Source organism: Rattus norvegicus, chromosome 3 (assembly GCF_036323735.1).
Source record: "Rattus norvegicus strain BN/NHsdMcwi chromosome 3, GRCr8, whole genome shotgun sequence".
Classification (NCBI taxonomy): domain Eukaryota; kingdom Metazoa; phylum Chordata; class Mammalia; order Rodentia; family Muridae; genus Rattus; species Rattus norvegicus.
In genome coordinates, this window is record NC_086021.1 from 122,237,087 (window position 1) to 122,253,369 (window position 16,283).

Here is a 16,283-nt window from a genome sequence, read left to right on the forward strand (position 1 = left end):
GGACTGAGCCCATGGGAACCAACGGAAAGACTTAGGGGAAAGACTGAAGGAGCTGAAGGGGTTTGCAACCTTAAGGAAGATCAATAATATCAACTTTCCAGACCCCTCAGCACTCCAGGGGACTAAACCACCAACCAAAGAGTATACATGGATGGGTCCACGTCTCTAGCTACAGATGTAGCAGAGGACTGCCTTATCTGGCATCAATGAAATGGGAAGCCCTTGGTCCTGTGGAGGCTTGTTGTCCCAGTGTAGGAGAATGCTAGAGGGGTGAGGCAGGAGTTGGTATGGGGCCATCCTCATAGAGGAAAAGAGGAGAGGGGATGGGATGGGGGATGGCGGACCCAGAAGAGTGATAAGAGGAAAGCATTTGAAATGTAAATAAATAAAACAACCGAAAATCTTTTAAAAAAGTGTAGCCTTGCCTAAACTTGCAAAACCAAGTTACTGACTTTTAGCAGAAGAAATGGGAGCTCTTAGCTCATCTTACCCATCAGATGAGAATTCTGTACTGACATTGACATTCTTTTCACGTTTATCTTTAGTGTTTTTTTTTTTTCTCAGTTCTGAAAACCAGTCCGTGTATGTTGGGACTGACTTATTCTGACTCATAAACGGTCAGTCTGCTGATGTTTCAAGACATTTGCAAATGAGTTCATGCCAAACAGGTAGCTTTGAATCAGCTGTGTTGGGGACATCCACCTTAGAAAACCTTTAGAATCTATAAAGCAAGTCTTCGGGAGCATGCTATGCCATTGATTGAGAATTAGTCTTCAACTCGGTAGCCATTGCTTATGATTGGATCTCCAGTTTCTCTGGACCGAAGTCTGTGCCTTACTCTCATAAAAACATAAAATCTCAGACTTTGCAGTCCTGTTAGATTTTACTTTAGGTCCTTCTGGATTTCTGCTTTAAAGTTCTCCTAATGCCTGATCACTCAAGATTTTTAGTGTGTCATCAACTGTAGGATTTTCCCCTCCTCACTGATTCTCAATCTTCTACCACAGTCCCATATTCTCTGTTCTGTAGCATAGCGACCATCGGCGTGCCTCCTAAAGCCTGTCCGCGACCTTCTACTGGAACTGGTAGCATAGCGACCATCAGCATGCGACCTTCTACTGGAACTGGCATGTTCTGTCCGCGACCTTCTACTGGAACTGGCGTGTTTTACTTGCAAAGGTTGGGCTCCTTCAGATTTGTGCTCCTGGATCTGTTCTACCCAAACCCCTCCCAATTTACTCTGTCCTAATTAACTGAAATAACCCAATCCTCTTTCTGAATAATTAAAAAAACATTTATTACATCTGGAAATAGTTTTCTATATTATTAAACTTTAAATTATTTAAATGTAATTTGTTAGTGGCTTTAATTTCAAAACCTATTTTAACATTTTAATAAATAATAACATTAATATCCATAATAAGCATTCACCATATATAAAGTATTTAATTTCTAAGTGCTCCATCTATATTTTCTTGTAAAATAATGAACATTAATTGCCACTGTTTCTGTCTTGCACACTGTTTGTAAACTTCGACTATATTCACTTAACGATATGCAACATCTATGAGGTACGTGCTATTCTTATCCCCTTCATTTTATGGATGAAAAAGTAAGACAAATGGAGGTTTTGGTGACTAACTGAAAAATTGTAGCTTAAACCAGGATGATCTGGCTTTAGATCCACCATCATAAGCATCCTGTTGTCTTAACCCTTCCTGAATTGAAACCTGGAGGTAGTACTTATGAGGAAACTTTTCATTTGGTCTTTCTAATGTCAGCAGCTCATACGAATTGGCAGAGGAAATCCTGGGAGTTCTGGTTGGAGAAATCCTTCTCATGTCCTTGAGTAAAGGAAGACGGCTTGCTAGGGAGAGACCCAATGAACCACTTTTAACCGCAGGCTAACAAATGGCAAAATCCCTTTTTCTTTCACATACTTTTTCCCTCAGCAGTAGTCATCACCAGGGCTGGCTACAGCACATGAAGAGAACTGGGGAAGGTGGTCTGTACTCTTAACTGAATTGTCTAAACAGCGGCGAAACCTAACAGAACTCGGTTCCTTTTTGTCAGCAGTGAATAGCACGTATAAGCTATATGGCTCTATTTACTGTGGTTTTCATACTCTGGCGAAACCACATTTTGACACTGTTGCTGGGGCCAGCACGATCCTGTAAATGTTTCTATGTTTTTAAGAAAACACCAAAGATACTATCCTTCCATATCACGGCATTTAGCATATTCAGTACAAAATGATGAGACTGAATTGCGACAAGACAGAGACAGAGAGGGCAATAGTCACTCCTTTTTTCCCTCTGTTCCTTTTTGGGGATCTGCTTACTGTGGTAAGGATTACCTCTTAAGCCTAGACTGGCTTTTAGCTAGAGAGCCTCCAGCCTCAGCCTTCAGGTGTTGGGATTACAGGCATGAACCACTACATCCAGCAAAACAGAGCTGTCAGCAGTAAAGTAAAGCTTTTTCTAGAAAGTTCACACTCCGAAAGAGTAAGGCCTGGAAGAATATGACCTCCCAGTTTTACAGATAGCAAACACTTGCTGGTGAAGCCTGAGTTTGCTGACTTCCCAATGAACGGAGCAGAATCAGCCGAGAACTTGGAAAGCATTCACTTTCCCTATTTTGTCTTTAGTTGGTACTTCTCTTTCTCTATTGCTCTTTGTCCTGGGGTCTGGGACCTTTGCTTATCTTCCAGATGCCCAGGCTTCAGCTGCTCCTGTACCCACCATGCACTCTCCCTCACCTGTGGTTTGACTTCCTTTGCCTCTCACATGTTAATCCTCCAATGCCTAGACCTCTAATCCCTAAACCCTGCTGTGTGGTGATCAGAAAACCAAACCTGCTGCTCTCTACCTGTCTTAGTTACTATGTATTGCTCTGAGAAGACACCATGCCCAAGGACAGCAATAAAGTACAGCCTTTGGTTGAAAGCTACACTTTCAGAGGATGGAAGCTTCTGTCAGATAGGAAGACATGATGCTGTGGTAGCTGAGAGCTTACATCCTAATCAACAGGTGGGATGAAGAGAGAGGGAATGGGGGCTGGGCTTGCTTGGGCTTTCGGAACTTCAAAGGAAGGCCACCCTCAAGGGCACACTTCATCTAAGAAGGCCACATTTCTTAAATCCTTCCCAAATAGTTCTATTAACTGGGGACTGAACATTCAAACATGAGTCTATGGGGGCCATTATCATTCAGACCACCACATGACTTAATAGAGTATCATGGATCTTAATGGAATTAAGCATGTCCTTCAGGAGATATTTCCAGAGCTGGAGGAGTGCTTGGTAGAAGTTCTAACCCCAGCTAAGAATACTAAGCAAGTAGGCAGAGGCTAAATTTTATATATATATATATATATATATATATATATATATATATATATATGCCAGTCCTGAACAGTGACATTTACTTACATATACTTCAAAGACACTCAGGCCACCTGAACTATACACACAGTGATTAAAATCAAATACGTTCTGGACATTTCTGCACCATTACCCTAGATGCTCATAATGTTTAAGACTAAACTGATGTGGCAGGAGTCTCCCGAGATTAAAGCAGCTCCTATGGGAGCTACCTACCTAATGGAACTGCTATATCTCCTGGTTCACCAGAGAAGTGCTTACTATGTTGACTTTGAAAAGTTTTCAGGGAATTTAGTAGGTATGGAACTCAAAGTCACGGTCAGTTCAGACTAGGTCTAAATCACCAGAGGTAAGACATGGTGGTGGTGGTAGGAATTTGTGAGGCTGGAAAGCTGTGCAACTGTTGAGCTAGTCCAGAGCAAGAGAGAGTTTAAGATGTGTCCAAACCCCCAAAATCTTGTCCTGAGACCAGTAGGAGTAGGACTGCTATTTCCCTTGCTGTGGGATTGTATGTCCTGCTGCAAGTAAGCTTTATGACCCCCAACTTTGCTGCCCTTGAGGTGGTCATGTAGCCAACATTAAACTTTACTTCTTTTAAGGGCATGTCCACCAAACATCTGGAATTCCTCATCATGCACATGAAGCATACCCAGGAACTTGACCCCAGCAAATGATGTACACTCACTGGAAAAAAAACCTGCCTTCTCACAGTTTATATATCTTCTACCCACTGCCCCCCCCCATAAAGAGAGCTGTTTCACTGAAAACTATTTCCAGAGAAGGCTGTTTCTCTCTATCTGATGCCAACTGAGATCCTGTCTAACCCACCGGCTCAGCTAAGCTACATTCCCTCCACTGTAGCCTAATACTCAATGGTACTTGGACACCTGGAGGGGAAAGGCAGATATAAAGTGGCAAGGATTGGATTATTATTTTTCTACTATCTTCCAACTGAAAATTACTATTTCTTTGGCAAAGTGCATGACATAATTGAAAGCAAGTATTAGTATCAACATTTCAACATTTTTTTAATTATAGTCCTACTTTCTGTTAGTCTTCCAAGTAGTCACTCTTTCCCAATCTCTCTCTCTCTCTCTCTCTCTCTCTCTCTCTCTCTTCTCTCTCTCTCTCTCTCTTTCTCCTCTCTTTCCCCACCCCTCTCCTTCTTTCCCACTCCCTCCCTCCCCCTCCCCCATTTCTGTCTTTAGTGATCTGAAATTATGGTAAAGGTCAGTGGAGCTAGGATTTTTTCCAAGCAGCAAATTTTTAATTTAGAGATTGCCTTCAATCCCTCTAATAAGTTTTAAAATAAAAACCTGGACTCTTGTTCTTAGGCTCTTTGAAATGGAGTCAAAATAAAAGTAACCCATAGTTCTGTTCTTCTTTCTATATCATTTTCTAATCTAAATTTTTGAGAGGATTGTGTCACAGAATGGGGAAAACCAAGAGTTTTGGAGGGAATGACATGGGCTTCACCTGAGGGGAAGCCATCAAGCTTATGATTTTTCGGAATGCACTTTCACTTACTTACAGAGTCCAGGTACTAAGGGACAAAGACTGGATGACTCACTTCACAAAGCCAAGACAAATCTACCTGCCACAAATATGTTCTACCCCAAAAGTAGATAGGTTTGGATGGATAATAGTTGAGGATGATTAAAAATGGATACTCTGAACACCCATTCAGAGCCTGCCCCACATGTGGCCCATAAATATACAGCCACCCAATTAGACAAGATGGATGAAGCAAAGAAGTGCAGGCCAACAGGAGCCGGATGTAGATCTCTCCTGAGAGACACAGCCAGAATACAGCAAATACAGAGGCGAATGCCAGCAGCAAACCACTGAACTGAGAATAGGACCCCCGTTGAAGGAATCAGAGAAAGAACTGGAAGAGCTTGAAGGGGCTCGAGACCCCATATGTACAACAATGCCAAGCAACCAGAGCTTCCAGGGACTAAGCCACTACCTAAAGACTATACATGGACTGACCCTGGACTCTGACCTCATAGGTAGCAATGAATATCCTAGTAAGAGCACCAGTGGAAGGGGAAGCCCTGGGTCCTGCTAAGACTGAACCCCCAGTGAACTACACTGTTGGGGGGAGGGAGGCAATGGGGGGAGGATGGGGAGGGGAACACCCATAAAGAAGCGGAGGGGGAGGGATTAGGGGGATGTTTACCTGGAAACCGGGAAAGGGAATAACACTCGAAATGTATATAAGAAATACTCAAGTTAATAAAAAAAAAAAGGATACTCTGTGTAAAGCTTCAGATCGCTGGTGTCATTCTGGGCCAAGGAAGGGACCTTATAGTCACTTAATTTGGTGGGAGACTATTTTACTATGTATTTAACTTTATGTAAATATCCAAGTTCATTCATCTAATAGTATATTATGCTGAAAGTCTAACATTACATGTTTGATTTTCCTACCAATCTCATGACTCACTACGTTTACATTTAGATGGGAAATACCAAGCACACCCATTGTTTTTATGCTTATAGCAAAAGACTCAGCCCTTATCTCATACCAAATTGTTCAGTATTTAATTCTATGGACATGGGTCAGATAGTATTTTTTAATAGCTAGACCCATAAGCTAGCATCAGACACATGAATGGCCATCTGGACAACACATAAATGGATCTCATGAAACTTGAAGTTGATGGTTTTGTGTAGTGGAAATAATGACTCATAAAACATGCTAGGCTAGACTGAAAGACTTGTTTAAAACTTCAATTGTTTATTAGTTTTCCCAACTCCTTGAACAACTTCTAATATTTTCTAGACAGAACCATCAATGTACTCTCTTTGCCTTTTGATGCTAAAACATAAGAATTTTATTATGTTGCTTCAGAGCAGAAAAATTTTCATTATTTTTTGTTTCAGTAGAAATCTTTGATCCCTAACTTAAATTAAGCCAAAGCTAAGGAACAGTTTACACATTTATATATGGCATTTGGTCATTATCTGAAAACAAACAAAATAAAAAATGCAAAGAGGAGTGTTTGAAGTGAAACCTCTTCTGAGTAGATGCCTCATCGCCTTTTTCTCTTCTTCCTGGTCTGACTACTTCAATACACAGAGCTCCGAGAAACACAGCAGAGACACAAATTACAATGGAGTGAAATTCCTACTTAATAATGACATTCCTTAAGTTAGTAAAAATCTGCCAACATCTGCGAGCTCCTCTACAGAGTTGTGAGCCAAAGTTAAAAATCATGTGTGACAGTGCTATGGAAAATACAATTGATTTCAGTCTGATTGTGTCAGTTCCAAACAGAGACAATATTGATGATGCTCAATGGTAATCTTATTGGGCTTGGACCCAACTGAACATTGGTCTTTGTCACCTCATTATTCCTCTATCAGAGGGATCTCTGAAGATTGATCTTGCCAGCACCTCTTGATGTGTCTTACAAATCAGTGCTCTCCTGTTGGCAGGCAGATTTGAGTCTGCACAGTAATTGCTGTATTCTTTGAAACCTCTCTCTCTGCCTCATTCCCTGCCAGAAGACAGTGACTACATATTGAAAGTCACTGTTATTTGAAAAGATAAACTAATCTAAACAAGATTGAGGAGGTTGATGTACAGTCTTTGGGCAAACCAAGAGCTGTGGTCATACCACAGGTGCTGTCAGATTGGCAAAGTAGAGTATTACATCTTTTTTCTCATTTTATGCAGCTAATTAGAGGAATCTCTGAAGTTGTAGAAGTTTACAATGTTGCCTGTAGGAAAGTTCAGTTTAAGGATCTGGTTAGATGATTAGCATTGAATTTGCAACTTTTACAAGTTGGAAAATATGTTGTCTCATAATACTGGTAGGTGGGAGAGACAAGGCATTTAGCATCATTTTGGATTCCTCAAACTGTCTTCTGTGATTTGATATAGCCTTCTGACCAAAATGGACATTCCCATCATATAAAAGTCTTCTGAGATCAGTACCTTAGTAAGATAGCAAATGCAAATGATATTCAGGTGAAATCACGATGATAGCATTAAATTTCATAGCTTCGCTGTTATTTTCCTTTCCTGGGTGAAAGACTCTTCTGAAAAGTAAGTGTCCATGTACTTGCTAGACCATGCTCTTTAAGGATGTATCTTCAAGTTATTGATGCCCTCAATCGTAACAATTTATTGGTTGCTATTGATACACCTTACATTGCAGAGTGGAGCTGCAGTTGGAGGGGCTCTATTGAGAGAAACCCACCAAACACTTCTGGTGATGTGTTACAGAAACATGTTTCTAGCCACTTCCCTGGACTTAGGCTAATTGGATGCACATAACTGAGGCAAAATGTGCTGAGGCAAGACACATGCTGAAGCAAATCCTGGGCTGAGGTAAGGCACATGGAGGTCACATGATGTTTGTAGGATATAAATAGGGCTCCACAGAGTGATGGAGAGCTTGGCTTGTTGGTATAGCTAGCTGTGTAATAATGCCCGCGGGTCCTATGTCTTTGCTGATCTTCCTGATCTTTGCTTCCCTGAGAGGTATAGCTGACAATTAATTTCTCCTTGTTTCTATCTGGGTCCATCCTGCTGACTGGAGCCCAAGCTAAGGCCTGGCTGGTTGTCTTTGCTAGGTCACATCACCACTGTTGCTATCCTGACTCTACCAAACTTTACTGCTGGTATACCGGTGAAGTGTTTGTGAGTGGACTGGTCTGTTGAGCCTTCTTACCTGTTAACTGAAATGCTGATTTCCAGACAACACAGACAAGAATTTCTCCAAAGAACCTTTCTGAACAGGTTCACTTCCCTAGTATCCTTTCCTTTCCACTACCTCTGTTGGGTGTGGTGGGCTACAAAGGAAGTTAAAAAACCATTATTAAAAATAAGGTTTGAAAAAATTAAAGTTATAGTTTGCTCCATTTCTAAGTAATCATTGCATAAAAGACAACAGCTTTATGAGCAGTTGGCCTTGCTTCTGCTATCTGGAGCATGGGGAATGGACAGTGGGTCTCTCTGAGGAGACTTAAAATTACTTCTGACAGTTTTTTACTTTTAAACTTTGTCTATACTGAAGACAAACAGAAATAACTGATTTGAGTGGAAAGGATTTGGCTGCAGCTTTACATAGCATGCAATAAAATTCTGTAGGCAAAGTAAGGAAGTGTCCTGATGATACTTTGAGAATTGCTATAATCTCAGATGCTATTTCTTCATTGATTTCCATTGTTTTGGAAGCTAACAGCATGCAGGATCCATGCATGTACAACAGTCTTGACCACAAAATGGGATGATATAATGATGATGGCTGGGGAAAGTGCTAATTCTCCTTATTGCTCTTCCACAGGATTTCTCCCTACTTTGACTGTCAAAGAATATAGTGATGAATCATCCTAAATAAAGATTTAATTTTCCAACATTGAGCTCCTTCTATGTCTTCCAAGTGTCCTGGGCTAGAAAAAAGCAATTGAGTGTTTGGCTTTGAAAAATCACCTTCTTGATTGGTAGCAGTACATATGAATATGCAAAATAAGTAGATAAAAAGATGGTTAAGTGCCTGCATATGGAATCTAATTATCCCAGCAGAACGTAAAAGCAAGGCTAATAGCAGATTAGTGGTGGAGATGATGGAGAATGGACTGTCCAGAACCACTCAACCCATGTCTCCTTCCTGTCCTTCAGAAATAGCACCACTTCTCCCAGTCAGTCCTGCAAATGTTCCAAATAACCAATAGGGTGCTGGATGATGTTCCTGAAGTTTCTTTATAATTTGTGTTTCAGGTAAGAACATAGATTTTTTTTTTGAGCTGACTGCACAAGTGATAGGGCATCTGATTTTTAAAGTGCATCTTTTTAAACTTATTTTTAAACATATATACAATATACTTGTTGTGTATTCCCTATGTACACTGCTGTGTTTCATAAAGACATTGAAGTATATATGTATTTTGACCATATTTAACTCACACACTCCTTCTCCCTTCCTACCCTTACCTCTCCAACTGGTATCCATTCTTACTGTGATCTCTCTTCTGTTTTTGTGCTATACAAAATGGATCTATAAAAAATTTGTCATCCACAAATGGGAGAAAACACGTGAGACTTGTCTTTCTGGGTCTAATTTGGCTTCATATGATGATCTCAAATTGCATACATTTTCCAGCAATAGACATAATTTTGCTCTTATTTATGGCTGAATAAAATTCCACCGTGTCCATGTATCACATTTTCTGTATGCATTCATAAGTTGATAGACACCAGCTGTTTCAAGAGCAAGTTTATTGCGAATGGTGTTGTAATAAACAGAACAAATGTTGCTGGAAGATGTGGGGAATGGGAAATTTTGCACACTACAGATAGGAAGAGAAATTAGTCAATGCACAATGGCAACCAGCATTTAGATTCTTAGAAACAACTAGATCTACTCTATGACCCAGCTATACCATTATTGGTTTTATACCTCAGGGCTCTAAGTCAATAAACTTACACAGGTAAATTTTTTTTCTCTAAAAATTGGCAAGGTTATTCATGTGCAGAAAACTTGAGCACTGCTGTAGCAAGAACCAGCAGCAGTGGAAGGTATTGATTATTATTGATTATTGGTATTCAGTGGTTTGGATACTCAAAAATAAAAGTATCATTCCATCATTAAAACTAAATTGGAAGACAAATAAAGGTTTGACAAAAATAACAACAGATATCTATATCTGGAAATACTATTTGCATTTTGGCATGTTGTTTATGTGATTGATTATTTCATTCTTTTGTTTCTGACAATTCCTTATGTCATCTTTGGAATATCTATCATAAATAGATAATATTTATAATGAATTACTGAAAATGAGAAAATATTTTCAAGGGGAAGTAAGAAAAGGGTCTTAAATCCTCTTATGTTATATTATGAACACCACTGTTATGGAAGTCATCTGGTAACTTAGCAGCTACTTGGGGCTCACAGTGTTCTAAAAAATACTATGCAGGCTCCTATTTATATAGGTTAAAGATGTCTTCCAGTATGTTTAAAGATGGTGATGCTAATAGACAACCAAGGAATCACATTTTATAGTTTTGAAAATACCCGTTTATATATCCTTATATAACCAGTTCTAGAACTTTCTTAAGATTGTGTCATTCATTCTTCTTATTGTCACATAAAAGATGTACTAGTAGCTGGCTTCCATACTCAAGAGCTACAACTGAATTCTTGCCTTGCAGCCCATACTTTATGCTTTGAGAATAAGGACCAGCTTCATTGGTATGCCACTGAAGCTATGGGCTGGCACCATTTTATTAAATTTTTTCTACATTTTGTCCCTTGTGAGTAGGATGACAAAGCTTGGTAGGGAGCAACATAGATGAGAAACAAATATGTTTCACGTCTAGCTCTCTAGTGATCAGAGACCTTGGTGTAACGCTGTTGTCATTGCACATAAAATTTAGAGCCATCCCATCAAAATCCCTTCCCATTGCTATTGATAAGTCTTCCAATGGAGCTAGTCAACATTTCTTCCCTTTCTGGAATGACAACCAAAATTCAGATTAAATTATCTTAGGCTTTCCACAACCATTACAATGCCTTATAAAAAAAATAAAAGACTGTGTCTCTTCTCCCTTGCAAATTAAAAATCAAAATAAACCAGAAGTATGGTAATAATATTCCTTGACTATAACTAGGAAGAGGAATGCCAGAATGAATAGCCACTCCTCACAAATAAATGTCAATTTTAATTTTAGAATCTTGTCTACCATCCTGCCATTTGCAAATATTTAAGGACAATTACTTCAACTCCGATACTATTTGGCAACCTGACTGTCTAAACTGAGTTCCTTAGGGAGTGTACCCAGACTTTCTTTTGGTGGCTACACCCATCCATAGATGGCATTTCTGTCCTGTGTGCGACTAAGCTGCCTGGAGTTTCTATCTGTGGTGGTGAAAAGCAGCTCACTGCTGAGGCTCCTAACAATTACTGTTCCCACTTTGCAAATATTTGCATGATTAATTTTTCCTGATGTGTGTATTCCCAACCATGAGCACAAACAGCTTTTCATTTCAAACAAGTGAGGAGGCACCCTGAGGGGCAAGATCATACATTTTTATGAAGTTGCTGCTGTGGAAACTTACAATTTTTTACAGAAATTTTTTTCTTTTCTTTTCTGGGGTAAAATGAAAATTTAATACCTGTGAAAACTACTTTTCATTTTCATAAAATGAAGTGACAGCAAGAATAAAATCTATTTAGAGCCGTGTAATTTTGGTGGGGTGGCTGTGCTCTGTTCTTCTTGCATTTAGTTAGCACATCTCCCTCCAGGAGGGGATGCTTATAATTCCGAGATGTGAGCTTGCCTCTGTTCCTGCAAGAGAGAACTCTTGGACAGCTTCGCAAGTTATGAACATAATAAACCAGAGATATAAAACATAGCTTATTAAACATTTTGAGAAAAAAAATTCCCTGATGTGAGGCTTCAATGCTAGAAGTGTTTATAATAATGAAGAACTCAAGACACTAACAAGCATATTTTTTAGTACAGAAAAAGGAGATTTTTTTTCTTTCCTGGACTTAGTGTTACTGCAGGCATTTGTGCCTAAAACCTGCATTCTTAGAGAATATTAATTCCTGAGTCCTCTTGCCATGCTATCTTCTTCCTTATCTTGACCATTTTCCTAATTTTTTGGCTCCTTTGTTGATTATAATTAGGCTATATGTAAGGCAGCTTGGTGAGCTATAAAGTTATATTCTCCCCACTATCTAGAGTTTTCTAGAAGGTTTCCCCAGCTATCCCCATGGCTTATATCTTATACAATGCAGAGCTCTGCTCAGATGTCTCCTGATTTGGACCCTTCTCTGGCACCATCCCTTTCTGTCCCTTTACCTTGTCTCTGCTTCTCCATAACAGTTACATCCAGTAGCAGGTAGAAGTGATGGCTCCCATTTGATAGGCCATGTCAATCATATCTTTGGCCATGTGATTTGTAATCTCTCTACCTCTCCTTCTGGGCCTGACCATGCGATTGGTTTTAGCCAGTGGAAGGTTGGCAGAAGGGCTGTCCTGCACTCATTTCTATGTGTTTCTGTCTTGTAGTTTCCACAGGTTCCCTCTGCAGGTTGACATTCATAGGTCACAGCTAAGTCATTCCAGTCCTTTCGGCTGTAGCATCCTGAATCTGCAGCTGCCTGACCAACTGATGCTCTGAACAAATTCAGCCCAAGTCAGGAGAGTTAAATCACTAAAGCCACTGACTCATGAAGAATATAATTGTATGTTTTCCAAACAGTACCATAGTGCTTTGTTACGCCCTGCATGATGACATAGGAAAAAGTCATGTATAATATTACATTTTTAAAATCTACTTTACATTTCTGTGTATGTTTTTCTGAGGACAGGCCCACTGTTACAGGAATTAACAGATGTTTGCCTCACAGACAGCAAAATGTTAATCTCAGTAACTTTAGATGTAACATTGCTTAAGGTAAGCAAATGTAAATTAGAAAGAACCATGTAGACAATGCAATGTAGTCTTTGCAAGTGGCATCTTAAGATGGTCTCTCTGGGGAAGGAACAATCCTGAGGTGGATTTATAACAAAGGTATGCAATGTTTTAGTTGAGATATTGATGTGGTGACATTTTCATTATGAAAACTACAAAATCATAATTTGAGCTGTTAACATTAACGTGCATCCTGACCATCAATGAAGGAGATGGTATATATGTTTTCCAGATAGATTTCCATTTGGAAATCTTACGTCCATCACACTGAATTCACATATTATACAAAATCTGCCCTGTGCAATGCTTCTGAATGGATCTATATATAGAATGTTACTTCCCCTTGACCAGAAAAAGTTTTTGACCACTTGAATAAGGTTTGTTAAACATGTACTATATTTCTGATTTATTTTTAACTTAGGGAAGAAGATAAATGGCCTTGGTATTTTTAAAGTGTTTCTTGATGTATAAACTAGTTGAAAATAGTATAATACAATACACCAAAGAAAACAATTTCAATAGATAAAACATAATCATGCAACAAAATATACTGAGGCAGCTGGCAAGCTCTATCACTCACGGGAGGGCAGGGCCTGGGTCTGTTCTTTTATCTTTCACTATATTTCTTTTTATTTCTTTAGTTTTCATATCTTATTTCATATCATTGTCCCTCTTACGTCAGACACCATTGCTACTGGGGTTTGTTGAGAATCACATATAGGCATGTATTATCTCTAGCTCTTAAAATGATATCTTCTGGGGAAAAATGTGCTGCTTAGTTAACTTGGCCATTCTTGCATGGCAATTAACAACTGAGGACCAGCGTTGAATCGATCAGTTTCCTTTAAGATTCGTAGCATCTAACATTGCACAAACTCATTGTACAATAGTGGTGTCCAGAGTTGACTTAACCATGTTGTCCCTTCTGAGTACAGGAACTGGTGTTGACAGTGAGCGTTATGAATCCCACAGGTCATCCTCAGGAAAAAGAGAGGTGAGCATTGTTGTAGAAATACATCAGGGAAGAAAGAGAATTGGGGTGCAGTTTCCACTGGGAAAGATCTTTTTATGTACATTTTTAAATTCTCAAGAAAAAAGGGAAAGAAGAGGGTGAGAGCATGTGCTTTGAGCTTGGGCCGAGATGATATATTTGAACAAATATACTCTATTTTCCCAGCATCTGTATCAAAGAATTTTTTCCACAATTTAAATCTGATTCAGGTGGTGAAACATCTGGAAATCATGATGCATTTACAGAACATCATAAAATGTTGACATATAAAGCTGAAAATTATGTAATGTACCATTTTGTGCTAAATCAGATGGCATCTCATGCTAGCGTCTCTGGAGATGAGGAATGGCAGGTGCCAAATGTTCTAGGGGAAAAAAATGAGAATAGTTTAAAGAAATCTGATTTTTAAAAATTAATGAGTTTGGAAAAGTCTGTATTATTCCACTTTGGTCCTGAAACATCTAAATATACCTATCAAAACATAGCTTTATATAGCCTAAATGTGTCCTCAACTTTAATTTGACTCTTTAGTTAAGAGCAACTATATAATATTATATTTCATGGACTGAAAGATAGAAGGGCTTATAGTCTGGATAAAATTACCCAGAGTGGGGGAAAAGTAAAATTGGTTACAGCCCTGTTACTGCAGTTAGAGAATTAGAAGAATTTGGGTTAGTTTGACTCTTTTGTCTTGCACATTTCTAATCCATCTTGGTATTTTACAAAAATGAGTTCTAAGCAGAACATCTGTTGTTACTCATGTCAGTTTTCATTAGCATCAGGCTCCATAATAGTTTAAGAAGACCTCTCTTTCCCTGCCTTTCAAGAGTCCTGCTTCTGAACCAAAAGTAAAAAGGTCTTGTACTGCCTATTTCATTCAAGTTATTAATCCAAAGCCATGTTGCTCCAGCCTTCAGTAAGACTCTGCTCTCTCTTCTCCTCACTGTTCCCACACTGGTATGCCCCCACCTCTGCCTCTCCCAGGCCCTGTAGCAGTTCATTTGGTTGGTGGCACTCTTTTCTTTCCATACATATTGTTTTCTTAACCCTACCACTCCAACCCCTTTGATCTCAAGTTTGGTAACATTGGAACTAAATGTTGAATGTTAAAAGTCTTTACTGTATTATTCCCAAATATCTGTTAAGCAGCTACCAATGTCAGGTATCATTCTATATTGAATCACATTAAAACAAGGTGATGTTCCTGAATTGGTTGGTAATATATTCCATCACAGGGAGTTGGAGCGAAGTGATGTTGCTGGAATTTTAAAGGTTATTTATTTTTAATATATACACATACATATGCACGCACACATATATACATATATGTATATTTATGTGTATGTATATGAGCATTGTGCCTGAGGCCAGAAGAGGACATTAGATATCCTTGACTGGAGTTAAAGATCTTGTGAACCATCCACTATGTGCTGGGACAGGAATACAACTTCTGTACATGAGGTTCTTAACCACTGGGCTATCCTTGCAGTCCAAGACATTATTTTAAAGACAAATTTAAGTGTTACAAGGGGTTGTTATTTAAGGAAACTCAAGAAAATCATCAAATACTCGTAAGTTTGAATTTCATTCCAGTCACAAATTTTACTTCACTATATGTCTGTCCCGTGCCTTATCTGAAATGAATGAGAGAAGGCTCACATTTACCTGAGTGTTCTTTGGAGAAGTTCAGTAGCTAGTTCCTCAGCAAAGTCCTATATCCAGTTTCTATGATCCTGTACTGACACACCAAAGGGTATGGTCTCTCAGTAGGGTACAGGCTTCATTTACTCTTGATTTCTACCTCCTTTAGATTTTCTTCCAACAGGTCACGTCATGTTATTCTCTGACTTTACAAATGCCCTTTCTGGTTACTGTCTACTTCATCTAGTTATAAAATAATAAAGCAGAGTGGTGGTTACAGTCTAGAAGTTCATGTTTTCATATGCCTCAGGTGGTCTGTTATTGTACTCATGGCTCTTCTTAGTAACTTCTTTTATTTCCAGTTGGTAAGTGCAGCAATGAAAAAGGGAGTCTCTGCTATGAACATAGTGGAGCATGTGTTTTTGTTGGAGCATCTTTTGTTTGGAGCCCAGAAGTGGTATAGCTGGGTCCTCAGATGGTACTATATCCAATTTTCTGAGAAACTGCCAGACTGATTTCCACAGTTGTTGCAATCCCACCAACAATGGAGGCATGTTCCTCTTTCTCTACATCATCACCAGCACCTGCTGTTACCTAAGTGTTTGATCTTAGCCATTCTGACTGGTGTGAGGTGGAATCTCAGGGTTATTTTGATTTGCATTTCCCTGATGACTAAAAATGTTGAATACTTCTTTAAGTGCTTCTGAGCAATTTGAGATTCCTGTTGAGAATTCTCTGTTTACCTCTGTATCCCATTTTTTAATAGGGTTATTTGGCTCTCTGGAGTCTAACTTCTTGAGTTCTTTGT